Source organism: Cupressus sempervirens, chromosome 9 (genome assembly GCF_028749045.1).
Source record: "Cupressus sempervirens isolate cs-2001-9-10 chromosome 9, ASM2874904v1, whole genome shotgun sequence".
In the NCBI taxonomy this organism is placed as follows: domain Eukaryota; kingdom Viridiplantae; phylum Streptophyta; class Pinopsida; order Cupressales; family Cupressaceae; genus Cupressus; species Cupressus sempervirens.
Genome location: NC_143126.1, coordinates 564,591,623 through 564,615,648, shown reverse-complemented (window position 1 = coordinate 564,615,648; position 24,026 = coordinate 564,591,623). Strand labels below are relative to the sequence as shown.

The following is a 24,026-nucleotide window of genomic DNA, read 5'->3' as shown; positions in this document are numbered from 1 at the left end:
AGTTGTAAAGTTATTTGGAGGGATCAACATTATCAATGGCTCATGATTCCTATAGTTCCTCTAATATGTCCTTATCGAAGCATTACCAAATGTTTGTTAAAATGCTTTTACTTCACTTGTCCCTTCCACTAAGACATTGTTGTAGAGAGGAGAGAAGAAAAATATATCCTTATGTAATGTATCATTTGGGGATACCGATGGAGGTTGATTTTCCAATGGCACTTGATATCATAGTACCTATACGAGACTGTTTGCTAAAGCAGGTGGGAATTTCTGAGGAAACTTTAAATTGTCTAACACCAACACTTGATCATATCTTGGCGTGGTACTAGTAAATATCCTGTAGGAGGATTCTCCGATGCAGCAGTGTTTCCCCACCTATGCTCTATGGAGTTTCTAGGACAGGGACGGTTTAGGGGACGGGGACGGGGACATGTTTCTGGTGCAAGTATAGGTTGAAGCCAAAATTTAGGGGACGGGACCTTAGGGGACGGTGATTAAAAACATAGGGGGTTTTAATATATAGAAGCAGAACTCAAATATGCATAACATAACATTGATAAACCATTCATCATAGACATTGAAAAAGTAAGAAGCTCAATACAACCAAACACTGATACAATTACAATGCACATGTAACATAAATATAACAAATTGAAATTAACAAAATAAAAATACTATGTAGTCTCATAAATCATAATTCGTTGCAATATATATGGCATACAAAAATGCCCAAATGCTCCAAGTATCATGCATGAAATCAAATGGCATAAATGATAAACAATAGTCATAACTAATAAGATGGTTGATGAAATCAAAATCCATAATGTATTTACAAATGTCAAATAATAAATGCCATTGCAAATATATGGTACGCTATCCTCTACGAATCTAAATCTATGTCTAAATATAAATCAGCATCATCATCCTCTGAGTCAATGGTAGCTATAGGCAGAGGTTCCTGATCCAATGGAACCCCAACCAATCTTTGAGGTGTGTCATCCTCCTCAATTTACATAGCCTTCTCAAGATTATCATCCCAACGCAGTGCTAGAGTCTGACGATGTTGAGAAGTTTGTCAATCCTATAGGTGCAACACACTATAGACAACCACTAACTTCTATGATCGTTTAGAGGAAAGGTTGTTCCTCTTAACTGATTGGATGAAGCTATATGTGGACCGATTCCTCTTTGCAGCAGAGGAACTCGCAACCTGTAAAAGAAGACAAATGGCAAAAACTCTCAGCTCAAGTGCATCTCTACCATGCCACATCCACCATCCAATAAGGTCCCTTTGAGCTAATGTAACTCTGTCTGTCTTGGCCTCAGGCCTACCAAGTAATGGACCACAAAGATTGGTGAAGTCAAGCCATTGCTCCCAAAGAATACTAGCATCATTATCATTAAACACTTTTATAAGAGCTTTGAAGAAGCCCTGCTTCACCTATGTTGAGCAAATAAAAACATATTAACTTAGTAAAATTACCAAATGTCAACTAAATCAATTGCAAATATAAATTTATATTAAAAACTAAAACCAAATACTTGAGATTTTAGAATAGAGATTCACCTCCTCATCCCTAGATGGAGGCACTCTCCCAAGCCTTGGTGCACACCACTTAGGATTGACAACATAGGCTGCCATATTAAGTGGAGTGTTCATTATGTTCCACCTCCTCAACACAATGGGCTTAAGTTGCTCCTCATAAAACACCAAATTGGGGTCTTTGGCATGAATAACATGCTTGATCTGCCCAAGCATGCTATCAAATGTCTCATAAATCTCTCCAAGGCTAGGAGAGTCAGTATCAACATATCTAATGACTGCCACAATAGGCTAGACGAAGAAGCAAATGTATCTGAAAATGCAATCAATTAATGATTAGTAAATTACATGTGAGAAACATCATAAAAAATAAAATCAACAAATGCTAAAATCAGAAATAATTTTATCAAATCAGCAAATAACAATTATTAATATTATTTTATCTAAGCTTCTTACCTGATTGAGGTCCACCAATTATCATCCAAGATTTTTTGTTTCACGCTTCTTCCATCCGGGGTGCTTGATTCATGCCACCTATTCCACTCCTCATTGATCACCATGGATTGTAAGGCCTCTTGGACCTCAAACATCCTCTCCAACAAAATGAAGTAGCTAGCATATCTAGTCTCCATAGGCTTGAGGAATTATTTCTTTACAAATGTTCTAAATAATGCAAGAGATGTGTAATGATTGCTAATAAACATTTGCATATCTCTAGTCTTACATACCAAAGCCTTAATCCAATCAATTTCACCAATGTCCTTCAAGGTGTTATTTAATGCATGTACACAACATGGGGTCCAAAAATGCCTATAAGTACTCTCCACCATCAAACCAATTGACTTACACATGAGGGCCGAATCAATGGCTACTTCCACAATATTTTGAGGTCCAACCTCTTCTATAACATCCTTCAAAATCTGAAATTGAAAGGATGCATCCTTCTTTTTCCCTGAACAATCAATAGCTCCATGAAAATAAGAGTCTGTTGTGCTAGTGACAGTAATATTGATGTGTGGCCGATGTTTGATATCGGTCCACCCATCCATGATGATAGAGCATCCATCAGTCATCCATGTTTGTCTCATTTCCTCTATTAAAATACTTACTTTTGAGTACTCTTTATCAAGGATAGTGGTGCATAGTTTTGTCTCACAAATGGTACAAATGATGGACCAGCAGTGTATATATCTTTGCACATTTGCTTATAAAATGAGGAACATTTAACATGGTATGGTATGCCATGAGCAACGAGGAACCTACCAATAGATTCTTCAGCCTTCTCTTTTGCAGCCACATCAAACAAATCAGCAACATTAGTCTCTCTTTTACTCTTCTTTCCCTTTCCTCTAGTAGTGCTGGTTGTGTTTGTGCATGTGTGCTACTCATAGACATAGTGGTTTGCACATTCTCTCTTGGACTCCTCATTTTCAACCCCTCCCCGTCCATGCACAATCTAGTGACCTTATTTTTTTCCTCTTCTATGATCTGTTTAGATCCTTTCACCCCTTGTCCACCTATCCATAAAACGTGGCAATACACTCTAGCGTAACTCCCAAAATAATGTTTGTGACATATATTGCACTCTCATTCCCTACCACCCCCTACATTTTTCTTCTTATCCTTGTCCACTTTTGTGGCTAATTGTAGGAGAGGTTTCTTTGGGTCAAATGGGCCTTTTGCATCTTTTTTGAGAGCTTGGGAAGGGCACTCAAATGGATTTGGATTTGAGCTTGCTGTTGTTGCATGATCATCCACATTAATTGAAGCCCCTATGGCTTCCCTAGTCTTTTTCTTTGTTGCAAGTCATTACAATAAAAAATGATAATTCACTAGTGCTGCTCATATTTTTAGATTTTGCAATGTGATTAGTGTTGCAAGTCATTACAAAAAAAAACATATTTCAATACTTCCTTCAAAATGCCTTCTCTATGTGATGAAAATTTGGAAAATGACAACAAATAGCTACATAGGTTGAAAAAAACAAAAGGAAAATGAAATACATACCTGAAATGAAGAAGGAATGAATGCAAAACCTCCCTTTGCAACTCCAAAATGCAATTTTAGCTCACTGTTATTGGTGCTCTATGCCTTCCTCTTCCTCTTAACAAATTTGTCAAAACTACAAATGAGAAGATAAGATTGTAATGTTAGTGTTTTGATGGTCACAATAGGGTTTCACATATTTTAAAAACCTCTAGAAACCATGTGGGGCCCACTGCCAAAGGAAAAAAAATTTAAAATTGCCTTTTGGCATTTTGATGTCGTCTCATTCCCACAAGGAAATAGGGAACAACATTTTGTCTCGGGGACGGGTGAAGGACAGGACTGCATTATGTTTTGTCGTTTCCAGCAAGGCACAAAATGACGTTTCCAGTACTGTTTCTTGTGAAGAGAAATCAGGGACAGGAAAAATCCGTCCCTGTTCTGTCCCTAAGACTAGAACGGGCAAAAAAATGTTAGGGGCGTGTCCCCATGGAGCACTATTTCTCACTTCTCCCTTGAAAATATCAGCAGATCTTTGAAATTCCAGACACCAACTCGGAATGTTGATTTGTCTCATCTAATCTACACCATCCAGATAACATTGCTTCTATTGAGAAAGCTTTATCGACTGGTCACCTCTCAGAAGGTGGACAATTGTCCAATGCCGAAGGTATGCCTCCATTATTTGGATTTGTGTTCCATGATCTTCTCTAGTGCCCTTGGTTATTATTACAATATCTAAAATTGTTGGCTTGATGACCTTGATTATTGCTTCAGTATCCTTGATTATTTTCTTAATATCCCTAATTTTGTCCTTGATTATTATCATGATGCAGTTGTTGGTGATTGCAAACTAACTCTTTCAGCCTTAGCATATGCTTAAATCAAACATATAGGAGTCGGATGAGTTTTCTGAACAAACATGGACGTGAAATAATCCAGGGTTGCATAGTACATAGGTTGAGTTGCATCATCACCTATGCGATGAGGATCTCACAATCTTGAATAAGCCCTCTGAAATTGGTTAATGAAAGCACCAACAAGTTCACGTTCTTGTCTCCTTATCTCGATGAACTGCCTATACAATTTAGTAGGGGTGATAGGTAGTCTAAACTTCGCAAGGAATTCATCCTTCAATTCTTCCCAAGTTTGTATTGAATTCGTAGGTAGATTGACATACTAGTAAAAAGCCTCCTCGCCCAATGAATAAGGTAATAGTCTGTAGGCAACATCATCTTCTTGCACATTTTTGTTTTTGGAGGGCATCCTCAAAAATCTTAATGCATTCATCAGCAATGCGATTGACATCATTCACAAGGAATTTAGAAGAAGAATGTTTTGGATTCTTTGGCATATTGTGGTAAGCAACATTCTTTGGATTCTTTGGCATATTGTGGTAAGCAACAAATGTTGCAAGGGGTGATGCATTTTGTGGATGTCATTGTTGGGCCATCGTTGGAACTAATTGTTGGACGATTACAGGTGTAATGATTTGTATTGCTATTTGCATGAATAATTGTTGAATTTGTCTAGCTCCTTCCTTGTAGAACTCCTTTAGTTGATCCTTGTACTTGATGTGAGGTGGTCAAGTTTGGAAATTTCTTGTAAAATCGGCTACACTTGGTGAATTCTAACTTGTAGATGACTCTTTCTTGCCTCGCCTAGGCTTTGGATCAATGCTTAGCTCTTGTAGTTCTTTCACTCCCAAGTGGATCTCAAAATTCTTCGAGGTACCTTAAGCAAGAATGAATTAATACGCTCCTTAGGCAAGAATGAATTAATACGCTCCAATATGGGAAACTTCTTCCGAATCTTTCTAACAATGTGCATTGCCCTCCTTCCAATGCTAGTTTTTGTTGATGGCGCAACAATGGAGGGTGTCTTCAAATATGTTCTATCTTCGATGATTCTTCTTGTCCTTGATATAATTTAGTTTTCAAATTCGCTCCTCCCTCTAGCACCAATTTTTGTTGATGTGTGTTTTATGACCCACCAAACAATAGAACAAAATATTGAGGTATCTTATCCTCTCTTGAACAAAGTCTCATGTACGTTGAGATTGCAAAAAGATCATACAATAACTCCAAGGTTCTTTCAATGTCAGGTCTTGACTGTGGATAAGCTTGGTGGTCGATGTGATTTGTTGATGATCACAAGGGGCCTTATGTATATTTGCTTAGATTCATTTCAAGTCATACTAGATGTGGGAGTTGTCGAAAGGTTTTGCAATAAGGTACTTGCGAGACTTTCACAAAATATGTGGAAATGAAAGGAAATTTGGGTTTAGAAATTCTATTTTAGTCCAAAGGGCAGTGATAACAACAAAGGGTACTCTGGTGGACAAATTCCTTAATTACCAAGCTCCACTTCATGAAGTTATACTACAGCTACACGTGAACTAGTGCAATCTTCAAGGCTTATGTGAACAATTTTCATACCACTACATACACCATCATAGAGAACAATGTAGATGAATGACAGAAGTTAAGCATACGCATGAAAGGGGTTCATGCTAACTTTGCACAACGATTTAGAATTACTAAAACGTCAAAAGTATGAACCGAAGGAATTCATCAAAACCCCATCATTTTCTCCATTGTAATCACAACACTTTATCTAAACTTTATTTAAATGAGGGAATTAAGAGAACAAGCAAGCACTAAAACACATCAAGTATTCACCAAACTTCAATGAAAACTCTATTGTCTCAGTAGCTCATAGCAACAATCTCAAAATCCCTCCCCTTACAAATGAGAAGTGAGGTCTTCATATAGGTCCTTGATTACAACAGGTGCCCCGGATGAAAACAATAACCAATGGCTTAGATCATGCCACATCAACGCTAATTAGAGTTAGGGCAAAGAAAGGAATCTACATTAATGCAATAAGAAATCAACTACTATAGTGGGTAATAAATGCCCACTGTGCATGCTTGCTTAGGAAAAGAGTGGGGTGCAACAAATATCCACTATGCATGTCCATTACTCGATAAATGCTTAGTCTTCCTTGAATAGATTAGTTTTGATTTCATTCCCTAAATGCAGAGAAGTTTGACTTGGAGACCTTAGACTAATCAATAAAGATAACTGGGTGCCACGAAGTCATGATGCGTGCCATGTAAGCTCGAGTCTTTTCCAACTACATCATTTTGTAACTAAGATCCAACTTTGATAGACTTTTCTGAAAATCCCTCCTTCAACATTCCCATCTTCCATGTACTTGCTTGGAAATGTATCTCCCTAAAATGGATTGGAATCCCTTGCTGATGATTATGTCACCTGAGAATTTCCTCATATAGCCTTGGCCATGTTCTTAGATTTTTGGATTTGAACTTTGATCTTTGAACTTTGAATGCCTTGGATTGGATTACTCAGTACTTGGATGTCTTTAATACTAAGACTAGATTTTGGGGACTTGAGCATCATTCTTGTATTTCTAGAATTGGATCTTTTCCTCTTGCAAAATAGAAATAGCCGATATATGAATCATGCAAAGAATTCAAAATGAAACATATAGACCTCTTAAATATTCTCTCTGAAAAGATATTTTCCTTCTCCAAAAATTCTCTCTTTTCCTCCCTTCACACCTTTCTCCTCCAATCCTTTAAATTCACTTTGTTGCACCTTTTCTTATATTTTTGAAGAATTCTCCTTTTTGTTTATCATTATCAATCATTTCTCCACCTATGGGTGCATACTTGAAGAGGGTGAAATTTGAGATCTAGGGAAAGAGTTTTCGTACTTAGCCTAATTTTATCTTTTCCTTGTAGTTTCTTACATGGAGGAGAAATTTTCCAACCCTTGGCCATTTTTTTCCTTCCGTGAAGGAGAAATATCCAACACTAAGCCATTTTTTATCTTTCCATAAAGGGGAAATTTTCCAATACTTAGCCATTTTTCATCTTTCCATGAGGAGAAATTTCCAGCACTTAGCCATTTTTTCCAAGATTTCTGGTTTTTTTGCTAACAAAAGTTTTGAGTGGTCATGGATTTTGCATGATGGAAGAATTCGTAACAACCATTTTTCTCCAAGGCGGGATTTTTTGAGAGGTATGGATTTTGTCCGTGATGGAAGAATTATGCAACAACCATTTTTCTCCACAGCAGGAATTTTGAGAGGTCATGGATTTTGTCCATGATGGAAGAATTCCGCGACAACCATTTTTCCCCAAGGCGGGATTTTTTTAATAGTCATGGATTTTGACTATGATAGAAGACTTCCGCGACAACCATTTTTCTCCAAAGCGGGATTTTTTGAGTGGTCATGGATTTTGTCCATGATGGAAGAATTCTACAACCATTTTTCTCCAAGGCAAGTTTTTTTGAGTGGTCATGGATTTTGGCCATGATGGAAGAATTCCGCAACAACCATTTTTCTCCAAGGCGAGATGTTTTGAGTGGTCATGGATTTTGTCCATGAGTGAAGAATTGTGTGACAACCATTTGTTTCTTGATATTTTCACGCCTTCCACTTTTGGATATTTCAAAGGTGATTTTAGACTTAACCATTTTCTAATTAACTACCTTGCTTGCTCATTCTTTTGGATATAGAAATAGATACCCTTTTGTCACTTTATCAACCAAAACTCACTTGTGAAAATAGACCTGCCAAAAATAAACTTTCTAAATATAGTAAGTTGTTCCAAAGTCAAAATAAGGTCACTCTGGAGGCAAAGAAGTTTACTAAAATTAGACTTACTGAAAATAGACTTTCTAAAAATAGTAAGTTGTTTTAAAGTCAAAATAAGGTCAATTTGGGAGGGAGTAGAATTTACTAAAAATAGACTTTCTAAAAATAGTAAGTTGTCAAGACATACAATTCTCAAAGTAACAAACATTTTCCATTCTAAGAGCTAGGTGGTCAAAACTTTTCACTCTTGGCCAATTTTACCAATTCTCATTCGAAAAAGGGGAACCTCGGAGGAATGAGCCTAAAACAACCAAGAACTAAAGCCCAAAGGAAGGACCAAGAGCAAAAGAGGGGGTCCCTATTTGCAATGGGGCGATGTGTGATTAGGTAACAACAAAACATACACAAATCTTTTTCATCAAAAGCTTTACATCATAGATGTCATCACTACTTACAAGGAAATGCATCATCCAATCTAACTTGACTAGTTAATTCTTGTGGCAATTCATTAATCACAAAAGCCCCCTCCTCCAGCTCTTGGAATAGACACAAATTTTTATAAACAAATGCTTTACAAAATAGATGTCAAAATGGCTAGTAACAAGTAAATACATCTTCGCATCTTGATCTAATTTATAGGAAAATTTCAGGGCCATAATATAAGCTAGCAATGTGCAAGTGTCAATGTTCCTCAAAGCTAACAAGAAAGTAGAGACGTCTATTACAAACAAAAGATTGTCCTAGATCACTTAAACTTTCAATTGTTGAAAATGATTGCCCAATTACCCCATTTTTAATCTATTGCAAACTTAGCTCTCAATATTCTATAATTGTTTTGTTGTGATTTTATGACAAAGAATATGCTTTGCCAAAGGCCACAGAGAATTTGGATAGCCAGTTGCCATGGACCACAACTGACATCTGTGTGCTTGTAAACAATGGATGCATGGATATTTTCAATGGAACCAGATGAGAGTTTTAAGTTAGGAACAAACACATTGATATGCCATATTAAACTCCCATGTTTGACAACAGTTGTCAATAGTGTTCTTTGGGCCTAAATGTAAGAGTCATTCAATTCATTGCATATCCTACTACAGGTTTACAATTTGAAACAGCCTACAAAATCAGTGATTGCATATAATAAGTGACAACTGCATTGCTTCATCATTAGAATTTCAACTTCCATAGACAACATATAATCCTTCTTTTTGTTTGAGGGTCTTATTATAATCTTTGAATTTAGTATCTTAGCAATGGTTAAAGGAAAGGAGAAGAAAATGAACCTCATTCAACATCCCCACGAGTTTCATCTTTTTCATTTGAAAATCCTGTCTTCCTGCTGGTGTTGATTCAGAGCCACAATTCATAGAAATCTCTTCTGGGGCTATTACATGTTTCTTTCCATCAGCTTCTTCATTATTCTCACTGTTTTCCAGATGTTTGAATGAATTGGGCTTCATACCCTTGCTCACATCAACAAATTCAACAAGCAATTGTTGTGCTGCTTTGAGGTATTTGGGATGCATCATGATATTGGGGACTCCTAATGCTCCAGCTGGACTAAAATCCGGTTGTACTTGTTTTGTTGGCGCAGGGAAATGAAGAATTTTTGCAAACTGATTTCCAAATGCCTCACCTGTTGGAGGAGTATGGAAAGGGTCAATATTTAAAGCCCACTTCTCTGTAGTTTTACCATCCATTGCTCTGTTTTCTTCTGAACTGTCTAGAGAAGAAGTTGTATAATGTATATCAAGATCATTAGGCTGGTTTTGACAAGAGTGTATCTGAACTGTGAAAATCTGCTGAGACGATAAGCTGAGGGATAAACCATGATCATGACTGTGTTCCCTGGAACAATGTGACTGCTCTGGTTGCAATGCCAGTCTGCTTGGAGCAACTCCTATTTGCTGTTGCAAACACAACTGAGGAATCTCAGCACCCGACTGATAACCTGTATGCACTGAATTATTAGTCTGTCCATATGCAGAATGATTGTTGGATAATAAATCTGTAGGTTGGAGGAAGGTGACCTCATTCCCACCATTCCTCAATGAGCCATAAGCATGGCTTATAACGTGTGATTCAAGAAAAGTTGATGCAACACCCTGATTCGCTAGAGCAGTATTTGCTAGTGTGCTGGCAGAAGAGAGATTTGAAATAGCAGCAGAATGAGCAACACCATGTGGTTGAGATTGACCACTATCTGGCATGTTGTTATTTACTGATGAATTGTTTACAAGGACCATATTTTGTGAAGCTGGTCTATCTGTATAACCCATATAACTTGGATTCACAAAATGGTGTGTTTGCATGGTATCTGCCTGAATGTTTGAACCTGGACAATAAAGAGCTATTGTTACCCCTCTGCTTCTAGACACATGTCAAGAAAATTTTAAGTTACCACTAAAAATGAAACACTTCATAATCATGAATCATTACAAAGGATGGATGCCGGAAAGACAGCACAAATGCATGTTTGATCACATTTTCAGCACCATAATATTATTCTGAGTTAAAGCGTTCCCCATGATTAAGAAAAAGCAGGAAACAGACAGAAAATCCAAATACAATGGGAAGCCAAAATGCCAGAAAAGCAGTAAACTGCTGGCATTTTTAGCCTCTACCTCTACAAGCATGAGAGAAATGATGGAACTCAACATTTCATTTAATCAGTGCATACCTTGTTTTGAACTCTGAAAATGATGCCGAGCATCAAGTTTCACAGCTGTACCAGTTCAGCTGTATTCATTTGTGGATGACTGTTCAGTCATTTGGAGTCCAACTAGAGGTTTAATGCCAGCTCAACCAGTTGATTTGAGTGGTCTCCTTTAATCATATAGTCATCCTATGTTTAGTTTTAGTTGTTAGCTGGGGGAGTTTGTTGGATGTCTGATTGGGAAGGTTGTTGGAAGTGTGCTGAGCATGTCAAAGATCGATATATGTGCTAATTTTAATGTTGTCTCGTTGATGTCAGCATACATTTGCTGTTGCAGACAGTGAGTTTTGTTTGTTCAGTACAGATGATTTGTGATGATTAGTTGATTCAATGAAAATCTTATGATGCCATTCTTGTTGATGTTTCTAATATGTTTGTATTTTATTCCTGTCAACTTACAGAGGTTCACATGATTAATTGAGAGAGCTATGATTGATTTTCCGCTTGCTGATGTTACAGTGTTCTTGTGTTCAATGGATGAGTATTTGCTTTGGTATGGATCAGATAGTTTGTTTCAGAGGTTGCAATGTTGGTATTTATATTGAAACTTATCATTGTGTCCTCAGCTAGTGTTATTCATGATTCAGAGTACAACAAGATATCTTTTGGTATGAGAGGTATTCCTGTTGATCAGTAATGAGAAGAGTTTAGATTTTGGGTTAGAAATGGTGCGAAGGTTCTGATGGAATTCTTGTTGCCTGGTGGTGTTCTTGGATCATGTGATGACCATGTTGTTGGTCTGCACTGATTGAAGGGATTGGATTTGTTGTTTTGGTAGCATGTTGGCATTTCTTATCGCTGGGAGCAAAAGAACAAGATATTGGAAAATATCAGAGGTAAGTTGGAAACTTATCGATAAATTATCGAAGACTTGAAAAATTGCTTAGATTTAATTAGAAATGCATTTTTTTTGCAAACAGTCAATAAGGAGACTCATCTAATGTGTCAGTCAACAAGTAAACCAAATCTAGATATATATAAATGCAAATAGGTAACAAAATCCCATCCTCGTGTGGAATGCTGATGGTTGGTAGCCAAAGTCTAATAGTCTGAACTCTGAAGCAAACTAAAAATAACAAATTGTCTTTGTAAAACTATAAGCAAATACAAGTACAATATCAAAATAGTCTACCCTTTCTCTCCTCTCCGAACCTTTTTTTGCCCTTTTTTGCACAGTCTTTGTGTTTATGCATCCATGGGCGATATGTTTCTGACTTATCGCAGTAAAACATCAATTTATTGTTGATGTTTTGCCAGTTTCTCTACAATATTTTCCTGCCAGAAAGTTACGTAAATTTTTATGCCAGATCTTCTCGTGATAAGTGAGCCTATTGCAGAGATATCTTGTCATATTTTAATCTATGTTTGGTATTGTGGCTATTAATGTTTACGTTAGCTACGAGAGAGATCCTTCATACCTGTGGTCATTTGTGTATATCTGCAGAAGTATTTGAGGGATAACCACACACAAATGATTGGCATCATGTGTATTTCCAAGAGTCACAAACATGGAACTCAAAAAGGCTTGAGTACTGACATTCAAGAGTCACCTGCATGGACCATGAAGAGGCACAAGTAGACCCGCATGAATATGGTCAGTTATACGTTTGGGAATGGGAAGAGTCTTCGATTCGGAGAGTCTTCTTTTGACATACATTGAGACTCTTCAATTTTAGCATTCTATAATAGTTCAAGTATTTGGGGAATGTTTTTTTTGGGAATAATGTTGATCAATTTATGAGTCGTCATTATATTGCTACCACTGGGACTTTTTAATAGGTTGTTATACTGTTGTAGTATGCATTTTGCTAAGCATGTACTGTGGATGCAGCTGTCGCATATATTCTGAGCATTTCATTATTGCAAAAGATTCATCGTTGATTATTATTGTATTTAAGTGTCTCAGAATATTAAAGTACTGTATTAAATTCATTCTATCATTAAAAAGGAGATCATTTTATAGTGTGGCTGGTTTTTTCCCTCGAGCAGGAGGGTTTTAACAAGATCAACGTTTGTGTCTTCTGTTCTTGCATATTTTGAAGTTTCAGAATTTTGTTGAATGTTATTTTGGTTCCTAAAACCTAACATTGTATCAACGCCAGGTTTAAGGAAACGGTCTAAATCAGAATATGAATATTGGGAATTTAAGGAATGTAAAAGATTTGAGGAAATTATGAGAAGTTTTTGTTCTTGATGGTTGGGAAATAGAGTGAACTTGAGGCTCAGCTAGGACAGTGGAAGTGAGTAATAGAGACATCAATTTTGCCCAGGGACCAAAGAGATTGCAAAGATGGAATTACTATCATTGTTGGCAAAGACAAAAAAATCTTTTCAATGTACCATATTGAGGCATGAGCTTCGCGTACAAATCCAAGGCAAAATGAATTATTTTGTGAGCCTCTTAGGATGATCGAAGAGTCACAACAATTCAAGATCCCTTACATGCTGAGATCTATCTTAAGGAAGATCAGACAATAAAAACATAAGGATTTTTTATCAAACCTTTGAATATTGTTTATGACTTCTATGTATTTAATCTATGCTATAATGTTGAGAATAGCAAATCGTGTATATCTTTAGCATTGATCTGAATATGTCTCTTCAGATTAGTTTGATTCTTTGAACTACTATTAATCCCTTCTAAAATGTTTCTGGGATGGATCAAGAAGCAACAGGATGATAAGAAATTGCATGCGAAGTCATGCAGGCTGTAGAAATGTACATGGAGACGCTGTTTGCAGCCATAGGACTGAATTTGTGTCACATAACTTCATTATAGAGGAAGATCCTCTTTAGTTTGTCATTTTGATTTGTTTCTTCAAAGAGGAGGAAATGAGATTCAAAGGAAGCTTGTGTAGCAGCATGACTCTGAAAGCTCCTTGTTTGGTCAAACTTGGAATCTTTTTATTGTGATAACCAAAGCAGTGAGAATGTTTGCCCCTTTTGAGAGGGAGTCTCTATTGAGAGACAGTGTCAACTTCAAGGATTCTTATACATGTTGTTATTAAGAGTTCTTCTTTGTAATGGAGAAGTTCGAGTTGAAACCCTTGTTAATGAGTTATTCTCTATTAGAGAAGTTTGAGGTGAAATCCCTTGTTCCACCCTTTGGGAGTAGCTATGGTGGATCCACCCTCTGGAAGAAGCCATGGTGGAAGTCGTGCGTGAGACTCCATGACTCAGCTTTCTGTTCTTTCACCCTTTGGGAGTAGCCATGGTGAAAGTCATGCCTGTGATGAGATTTTGTTATTGACATTTTTTGGTTACAGCTCCATTGTGCTTGACAGGTTGAGACACACTACGACATATGAATAATCTCTCTTGCTAAGAGGGAGTATTAATGTTTATGGTAGCTAAAAGAGAGCTCCTTCATAACTTCAATCATTTGTGTAAATCTGCAGAAGTATTTGAAGGGTCACCGGACAGGAATGATGTAGTATCCTGTGTATTTCCAAGAGTCGGCTGCATGGAACTTGAAGAGGCTTGAGTATTGTCATTCAAGAGTCACCCGCATGGCGCATGAAGAGGCATGAGTAGACCCACATGAATATGGTCAGTTATACGTTTGAGAATGGGAACCGTCTGCTATTCAGAGAGTCTTCTTTTGACATGAGTTGAGACTCTTCAGTTTTTGCATTCTATAACAGTTCAAGCATTTGGGGGATGTTGATTTTTGGGAATCATATTCATCTATTTATGAGTCGTTGGTATCATATTGCGACTATTGGGACTTACTGATAGGTTATTATACTGTTGTAGTATGCATTTTGGTAAGCATGTATTGTGGATGCGGCTGTAGCATGTATTCTGAGCATTTCGTTATTGCAGAGACCCATTCTTGATTATTATTTTGTTGAAGTGTTTCAAAATATTGAAACATTGTATTAAATTCATTCCATCGTAATAAAAGAGATTATTTTGTGGTGTGGATAGGTTTGTCCATCGAGTAGGAGGGTTTTCCCACGATAAATGTTTGTGCCTTTTGTTCTTGTATATTTTGAAGTTTCAGAATTTTGTTGAATGCTATTCTGGTTCACAAAACTTAACAGTGGCTAGATTTCAAGCTGATCAAAAGGAAACACATGTTGTTGCTATTAAAAGAATATTCAAATACTTGGAGAGAACAGTTGATTATGGATTATGCTTCAATAAGGATAATAATTTCACTCTTTGTGCATATTGTGACGTTGATTGGGCAGGTAATGTGGATGATAAAAAAAGTACTAGTGGTGGTGCATTCTTTTTAGGTAAGAGACTAATCTCTTGGACAAGTAAGAAACAACATTGTGTTTCTCAGTTTATTTATGAAGCTGAATATGTTGTTGCTACTAACAATTGCATTGAAATTATTTGGATGAAGCAAATATTGAAAGATTTGAGGACAAACATTGATGAACCTATTATTATTCACTATGATAACTCTGGTCCTAAAAATATTTCGAAGAATCCTGTGCAACATTCAAGGGAAAAGAATATTTCTATTATCATTTCATGAGGGATAAAGTCACTGATAAGGAAGTAAGAATGGATTAGGTACCGACTAAGGAACAGATTGCTGATACTTTTACCGAAGGATACATTTGAGTATTGACAAGGTAAACTCCGAGTTACTGCTCTGCATCAGAGTTTGAGATGTTAAGGATGGCATCAATCCATTACATTATCAGAATCTAAGAACTTTGATGACTTTTGTCATTTGCCATTGATGTCAAAGGGGGAGACATGTGTGGAAAAGATTGCTATAAAAATATATGTAAGAGAAAGAGATGTTTTTGAGTTTGTTAAGCTGGATATGTAAAGTGATTAGATGGATTTATTGAAGCTTTTTGCAATGATTTTTCACTTCATATGTTGCCATCAATGTCAAAGGGGGAGATTGTTTGGTTGTTTGATTGGGAAGATTGCTGGAAGTGTGTTGAGCATGTCAGAAATTGATATGTGTGTCGACATGTCATTGATGTCAACATATTTGTTGTTGCAAGCAGTGAGTTTTGTTTGTTTAGTGCAGATGATTTGTGATGATTAGATGATTTATTAAAGATCTTAAAATGCGATTCTTGTTGGTGTTTTTGATAAATCTGTAGTTAATTCTTGTCAACTGACAGAGGTTCGCATGATTATTTCAGAGAGCCATTATTGGTTTTGTGGTTGCTAATGTTATAGTGTTCCTGTATTCAGTGGATGAATATTTTCTTCAGTATGGATGGGACTGTTTGTTTTAGAGGTTATGATGTTGGTATTTATATTGGGACTTATCATTGTGTCCTCCACTAGTGTTGTTCATGATTTAGAATACAACAAGCTATCTATTGGTATGATAGAGTTCAGTACTTGGGTATTCCTGTTGATCAGTAACGAGAAGAGTTTAGATTTTGAGTTAGAAATGATGCAAAGGTTCTGGATGGAATTAATGTTGCTTGTTGGTGTTCTTGGATTGTGTGATGATTGTATTGTTGGTCTGCATTGATTGAAGAAATCGGATTTGCTGTTTTGGTAGCATGTTGGCATTTCTTCATTTGGGTTCTAGTCGGCTTGATGGAGTAATGTGTTGCAAGTCTTGGTGATGCTTTGGCGATGCTATTGTGTTTTCACGTTTGATGATTTATGTCCTATCTAAGTCTTAATCAACTTAATTTTGATCACACTGGAGATTGTGCATAATGATTATATCTTTGATTGTGCTAGGTCAGCTACTACACCTAGTTGATCTAATGTATATAAATGAGAGATCATTTTTGTAATTGTAAGAGAGTGAGGACGCAGAGCATTGGTGTTCGAGAGCTGTCGATATTCTACATTTGATGCAGAAATTATACTTCATTGGAGTATTGGCATTAGAGGTGTTGTTTGTCAGTTCAGTTGTATTGGACTATGTGACCACTCTATTGTTGATTGGATTGGTGAACCTAACTGTGGGCCAGATCTGTGATGTATTATGAGAAGCCTTCATATTGGGTTGTAAGCCTGTGGTTGCAAATGCATCTCTATTTGCTCTTAATCATGCAGTACTGTTAGCATAATACATTGATTTTGTGGGTTTCACTCCCATCGGGGTTTTCTCTTAACAGGGTTTCCTCAAGAACATATCTGGTGTTATGTGTTATGTGTTATGTATTATGTGTTGTAATCTTACTTTAATGTTTATCCTTCAGATCTGAGATTAATTTAATTGGTTATAGTTTTAACTGTATGCACACAACTGATTCACCCCCACCCCCCCACCTCTCAGTTGTGCTCGCCATCTTTTGGGCCTAACAGGGTTATGTAAGAGTAAAATTAGACATGGATTGTTTCAGTTACTAGTGGGTTACAATCCCCATAGGAGAAAGTTTAGGGGTGGGGGGAGGGGACTAAAATACAGAGATTGGCTGCTATTGTATGGAGTCGGTTTTGGGTTTTAATGATGTAAATTCTTTTGCTGCAAAATAATTAAGATATTTTTTATTTGGCTGTTTTATTGGATTACAGTTCTGTCTTCTTTGATTTTCCATGGTTAGATTCTAGTTTCTCCATGATGCAAGGAATGTAATCAGTAATTGTAGGTCGGTGATATATCTGCATCGATTTGGTATCAGAGCACAAAGATCTAAGGAAAGATTTTCATGAGTTTGTTTAGCCATTCTTTAACAGCAAAGATGTTCTGAACACAATACAAAGTTGGGCTCAAGAAGACTTCCAAGCCTTGAGTACAATATTTTGGTAAGCATCACATTGCAGAAGGAGCTGTGCATAAGAAAGAGAACGAAGATAGGAGGGTGCAAATTGGTGGCAACCACAGCTAGCAGAGGATTATCTGAGGTGTTGAGTGAAATCAGTGTGGGAAAACCTGAAGATAGGCAGAGGTAGAGGTGCCTTTATTAAGGTAGAAGAAACGAATATTTTGTGTAAGTGAAATCAATTTTCAAATATTTTTGGTATGATCATAAACTAGCTGTGGAGCTATATGCCTACATATTAGTCTATAATTTTTACTTAGACTGATATCTTGATATTTCTTTAAAAGTTGGTGATTTTATGCATAGACCATCATTAAATGAAAAAGAGAAGAGGGAGCAACCATGTGGAAGGAGAGAGGGAGTTTTGATTTTGTGTGTAAAGTAAGTAGTTGCTGTTTATTGGAATTATGGACAGAGAAAGTATGGTAAAGCTCGTGATGGTAAGGAGTAGCAGCAGCTGTGCATTTGATTAATGGTTATGCATGAATACATGGTGTATTAACTTGCAGAAGCGTCTTCTAAATATTACAAAGTAATTGGTAAAATACTTGCTTACTATTAATAGAGACCGAGAGGTCTATATATACAAAAAGAATAAAGCGATGTTTCTTTAGGAAACGATCGTAAAGAATAGAAATATTCTATTCTAGCTAAAAGAAAGTTAAAGAAAGCTAATAGATAACTACAGCTAACTAAATATTAGAAACATTCTAATATTTACAACAGATTACAAACAAATAACCATTATCTAATAATAGAAGCTTATCTATTATTGTAATACCCTCCCTTAATGGTTAATCTATCCACAACACCAAGTTGTCCTTGAATTTGACAAACTTATCAGAACCAAGAGGGTTGGTGAGAATGTTTGTAGTCTGATCTGTGGTAGGGACATACTGCAAGTCTATTGTCTCGTCTTCAAAAAGCTGTCGTATGCAATGATAGTGAACATCCACATGCTTGGTTCGTTCATTGAAGACTGGATTTTATGCTAACTTGATAACGCTTTCATTATCAACAAACAAAGTGGTCGGTCTTGCTCGTGACATCGGCATATCCCCAAGCATCTAACGAAGCCAAATAGCTTCACAACCTGCCTTGACTGTCCCTCTATAGAGGAGAGAGAAATTGCTTGTTGCTTCTTACTAGTCCATGTGACGACACTTGATCCTAAACTGAACACATCCAAAAGTTGACTTTTTATATCAACAGAGCCTGCCCAATTTGAATCCGTGAACCAACTGAGTCTAGGATTAGAACTTCGAGAGTAAAGAAGTCCATAATCTAAAGTGCCCTTCACATAACGAAGCACATGCTTTGCTGCCATCCAATGATCAGTCTTGGGAGTTGTCATAAAGCATGAGATGTACCTGACTACAAAGTTGATATCAGGCCTAGTAGCAGAGAGGTAGATGAGGATGCTTGCTAGTTGCCTGTATGTAGTATCATAAACAGGAGGAGAATCAGACTTGGCTGATAACTTGAGACCTTTCTCCATGGGTGTAGATGCAAACTTATAATCCTGCATACAGAATTTGTCTAATAGAGCCCTGACATATTTGGACTTAGAGATGAATATACCAGAAGATTGTTGCCAAACCTCAACACCTAAGCAATAATGAATGAGCCCAAGATTCGTCATATCAAAAGACTGGCATAAATTCTATTTGATTCCCTGAATCAAAAATGTCAAACTGCTAGTGATGATGAAATCATCCACATAAATAACCAAAAGGATGATGTCACTGTCAGTAGTCTTGATATACAAATTTGAGTCTAAAGAACTCCCTAGAAGCCTTGATCACTGAGGTACTTACCAATTTTTATATACCATGCCCTAGGGGCCTGCTTCAAGCCATAGAGAGCTTTCACCAATCTGAGAAATTGATGGTCTTTACCAGCAACCATGAAACCAGGAGACTGCGTCATGTAGACCTCTTTGTGGAGATCAACATTCAGGAAAGCACTCTTGACGTCCATTTCATGGACCTTCCAGCCAAATTGTGTTGCCATGGCTAAGACTAATCTTATTGTTTTCATCTTTGCAATAGGAGAAAAGGTCTCCTCATAATCAATGCCCTTACACTGAGAAAAACCCTTCGCCACTAAACGAGCTTTGTACTTATCCAAAGTACCATCAGATTTGTATTTGAATTTGTAAATCCATTTGCAGCCAATGGGTTTCTTGCCTGGTGGAAGATCAAAAAGGACCCAGGTGTTATTCTTCAACAAGCTTTGGTGTTCAGATGCCATGGCATGTTCCCACTCTAGAATTCCTTTAGCCTTGGAATATGTTTGAGGTTCAAACACACTATGAATGTTGGCCATGAGAGCAAAGTTAACAAACTCTATAAGTTTGCTCTTTTTTTTAGCAGTTCTCCCATCAATGAGCTCATCATCACGAAGATCAGTAAGCGTCTTAGCTTATCACTTAGGCCGGAGAGGAGAATGACCAACATCTGAAGATGCTTGGTGATCAAGTTCCTCATCAGAAGAATTTAGATCAAACTCAGGTGAAGCATCTACAAATCAAGGTGATCCTGCAAGAGAAGTTAGAGGTGTTTGTACAAGGATCACAGGTATAACTAGAGCTGCAGGAGCTACTGGAGCCCTCCCATCAGGTGGACCTAATGGAAGCCTAACTCCCAAATCATAAGCCTTCATAGGCTGGTATGTTGGATCAGGAACAGGAGAAACAAGCATGAATGGTCCTCGTTGCTCGTCAAAGACTACATCGCAACTATACAACAAACGAGATGTCTCAGTGTCAATCAAGCGGTACATTTTGTGAAGACTATTGTATCCAACAAGCATAAGTTTCTTGCTCTTGGCATCCAACTTGGTACGTGACGCATTAGGGATCCAAACAAAAACAAGGGAGCCAAAAACCTTCAAGTCACTGATTTTGTGCTTGCGACCTCGACCAGGCCTCTTTCGAAGTCTTAGCTTTGACTATCACTATGGGTGACTGGTTCAAAAGATAAACTGCAATGTTGACTGCTTCTGCCCAGAACTTCTTCGAAACATGTCTATGTACGAGCATGGATCAAGCCATCTCGGTGATTGTTCTGTACCAACATTCAACTACATTGTTCTGTTGTGGTGTGTGGGGTGTGGTTAACTGACGTTTGATGTCATGAGTGTCCAAGAAGCTAGAGAATTCATTAGAACAAAATTCACCCACATTGTCTGATCTAAGAGTAATAATAGATTTCTCAAACTCTTTTTCAACAAAAGGTTTAAACTTCTAAAATATAGGAAATGCATCTGATTTCTTTTCAAGAAAATACACCCACATTTTTCTACTGAAATCATCAACAAACAATAGAAAACACTTGGACCCAAGAATAGGAGTGTTCATAGGGCCCACATATCAGCATGATCAAGTTGAAGTACCTGAGAAGCTCACCATGAATCGCCAATGGTGAAAGGTGTGCGATGTTACTTCCCAGCTTGGCATGCATCACAAACTCTAAGCTGTTGAGTCTGAATCTCTGGCAAACCGAGGACAATCTCTTCTCAAGCAAGCTGAGAAAGATAAGGCACATTTAAGTACCCATACCGTTGCTGCCAAAGTGTGCTAACAGAAGATTGTCGAGCAGCCATAGCTAAGTCTCGAGAATCACCAGAATCAATAAGGCGAAAAAGACCATGATCCTCAAGACCAACTGCAACAATTGACTAAGTCGACCTATTAGTATTGGTATGCTGATGTGAACAGAAGGTGGCATCCAAGTGTAAAGAATGTTGCAGTAATTGACTGACTGAGAGTAGATTAGTTCCATACCTAGAACACAGTACACATCGAGGAAAACGAGATTCCTCCTAGCAGACTAAATCTGAATGATGTCTTTACCGACAACAATGTACTCTTCTCCACCACCAAAAATTACAGAATCTGAGTAAGGTTGGTAGTCAATGAACCAATCTCTGTGGTGGGTGAAATGGAAAAAGGCACTTAAATCAATATACCAAGCAGACGACTGGCGCAAAAGGCAGATTTTGTCTGCTCAATGTGCTCTGCATTGTTTGCTTTGGACTACAAACTTAATTGCTTAGATCAGGCAGCTAAGCATTTCCGACATTCAACCTTCATGTGACCAAACTTGTGGCAATAGTTGCATTTAATGTTTTTCTTTCAAGAGCTTTCTGAAGCTGGAGCAAAAAACTTCTATTGAGAAGACTATTGAGACTTGCCTTTACCCTTCTAAAAGAATTTAGCAGCAAAGGCTTTCTCTGTGGAGGTAGAGCTAGAACTGCTACCGAACTGTTGTTTCCACCGATCTTGTTGGAACAGAAGTGTGCAAAGATCCATGAACTTCAGATCAACACCAGAAGACGTGATGTTGAGAATCTTGATAAAATGCTCGTAGGACTTCGGTAAACTCTGAAGAGTGATAACCACAATGTCCTCTTCCTCCATCTTGCGACTAATGGCAAGAAACTAATCATGGACTTCCTGAATCCTATTCAAGTGAACCTGGAGCAATGTTCACTCATCCATGATAATAAAAAACAAACTACTCTTCAAGAAGAAAGTTTTGCTTTTGTCAGAAGTCTCATGAAGATTTTTGAGATGTGCCCATATCTCAATAGCTGTCTTGCCGGATGGAATCTGAGAGAGCTGATCATCAGCTACAGATGATTTGAGAAGCATCACCGCCTCTCGATTATTCAAATCCCATGTATCTTGATCAACACCAAGGGCAGTCGGACAATGCGTAACACCCAGAACAATCTAATCGATATTCCAATATTCAAAAATTGCTATTATCCATTGCTTCCAAGCCCCATAATTCCAACTATTGAATTTGGAATTGCTCTCGAGCAGAATATTAGTTAATGATGCCATAGCACGTTTTTCAATGAAAAAGCATGAAAATCTATGAAGGAAGAAGGTTCTTCGAGGCAAAAAAATGGAAGACCCAGAAGAGAGCTTAAAAAACCCAAAGAGAATATCTTATCGATTTCTGGATCTGCTGGCTCAAAAATCGAGGCACTCAGAAAAAATCAGTCAACAACTCAATTGAGCTCTCAAAAAACCCATCAAGAATCTATAGTCAAAAAAAAATTCGAGCCCAAAAATTAGGGTTTCAAACAAAAAAGTCCTAGGCTGAATAAGGCTTGAAATCAACCGCAAATCTGCAGCAAAAAAACACAGTTTTTGGGCACAAATCTGTTAATGGGGGTCTTAAGAAACCCTTGGCGTCGCTCCCAGCCCTGGATGTGCAAAAAAATGGACAAAAATGCCCAAAAAATAATTGCATTTTTTCAAAAACTGCCAAAAAAAAAAATGTAAATATTGAACGTCAATATCCTCAGACAAACCCTAGTTCAAAGCAAATATTTCAGAAAAATCAATTCAAAAATAGGGTCTAATAATTTCAGAAAAGACATTATGATTTTCGGAAAAATTTAAAGAACTGGCTTTGATGCCATATTACGAAGTAATTGGTAAAATACTTGCTTATTATTACCAAAGACCGAGAGGTCTATATATACAAAAGAATAAAGCGATGTTTCCGTAGGAAACAATCATAAAAATAGAAATATTCTATTCTAACTAAAAGAAAGCTAAAGAAAGCTAATACATAACTACAGCTAACTAAATATAGAAACATTCTAATATTTACAATAGATTAAAAAACAAATAACCATTAACTAATACTAGAAGCTTATCTATTATCGTAATACAAAATTTGTATTAATCTCTTTCAAGAGATGAAGGATAGAAGTAGAATGTTGATACAAATACAATAAACTTTTCATCCCACGGGAAATAAGAGAAGAAAGTTGCAGCTTTGTTTTAGAGCTGAAGAAATGAATATGGAGTGTATCAGGATTCAAACAATAGGATAATCAAGTTGGAAGAAAAAGTAAGACAAAAACAAAGGAAAAAGTTGACGAAGGGCCCACAAAAGGAGTTGCAACAGTTAGACTTTGAGTTGGAGATGTTTTGGTATGTGTTGGAAGATTATGAGGCATGCAGCAACAAGAAGCCAGAGAAAAAGAAATCTACAACAAAGATGTTGAAGAGTTATGAGAAGGTGAAAAAGAATTGAGTAAATCATTTACATTGTGGGAAAGAGACATTCTCAGATAGGAGGCTATTGAGTCGAGGATTAGACAAGGAGTGGCATTGTTAGAACAAGGAATGATAGAATCAATTGAAGCGTTGGCAGAAATATTAGTGGATAAAAGACCCTTGAATGAGATCTTCCAAGAGTCACAAAGAGAAGAAATAATTGAATCAGATGAGTGAAGAGATAGTTGAATTTGAGGAATCTATTGAGTTGTGTTACCCTGAAGAATGGAAACACATTGAAGAGTATAATGCAAAAAGAGAAAGGGAAGATGGTAATGAGAAAGAATGCAGCCTATCGCAAGAGGAGGCTCAAATTGTTGTAGCAGTGGAAGCATTGGAGAGGAAGCT

At 37.1% G+C, this 24,026-nt stretch overlaps 1 pseudogene across 1 annotated transcript in view; it reads right to left on the bottom strand.

Moving 5' to 3' along the window:
* Window positions 1-24,026, bottom strand: part of LOC149539906 (BEL1-like homeodomain protein 1) — a 73,265-nt pseudogene that overhangs the window by 46,716 nt on the left and 2,523 nt on the right. The window contains exon 2 of the transcript XR_016356317.1: window positions 9,448-10,499. The product of XR_016356317.1 is annotated as a BEL1-like homeodomain protein 1 (transcript). The remainder of the gene's footprint in view (window positions 1-9,447; window positions 10,500-24,026) is intronic.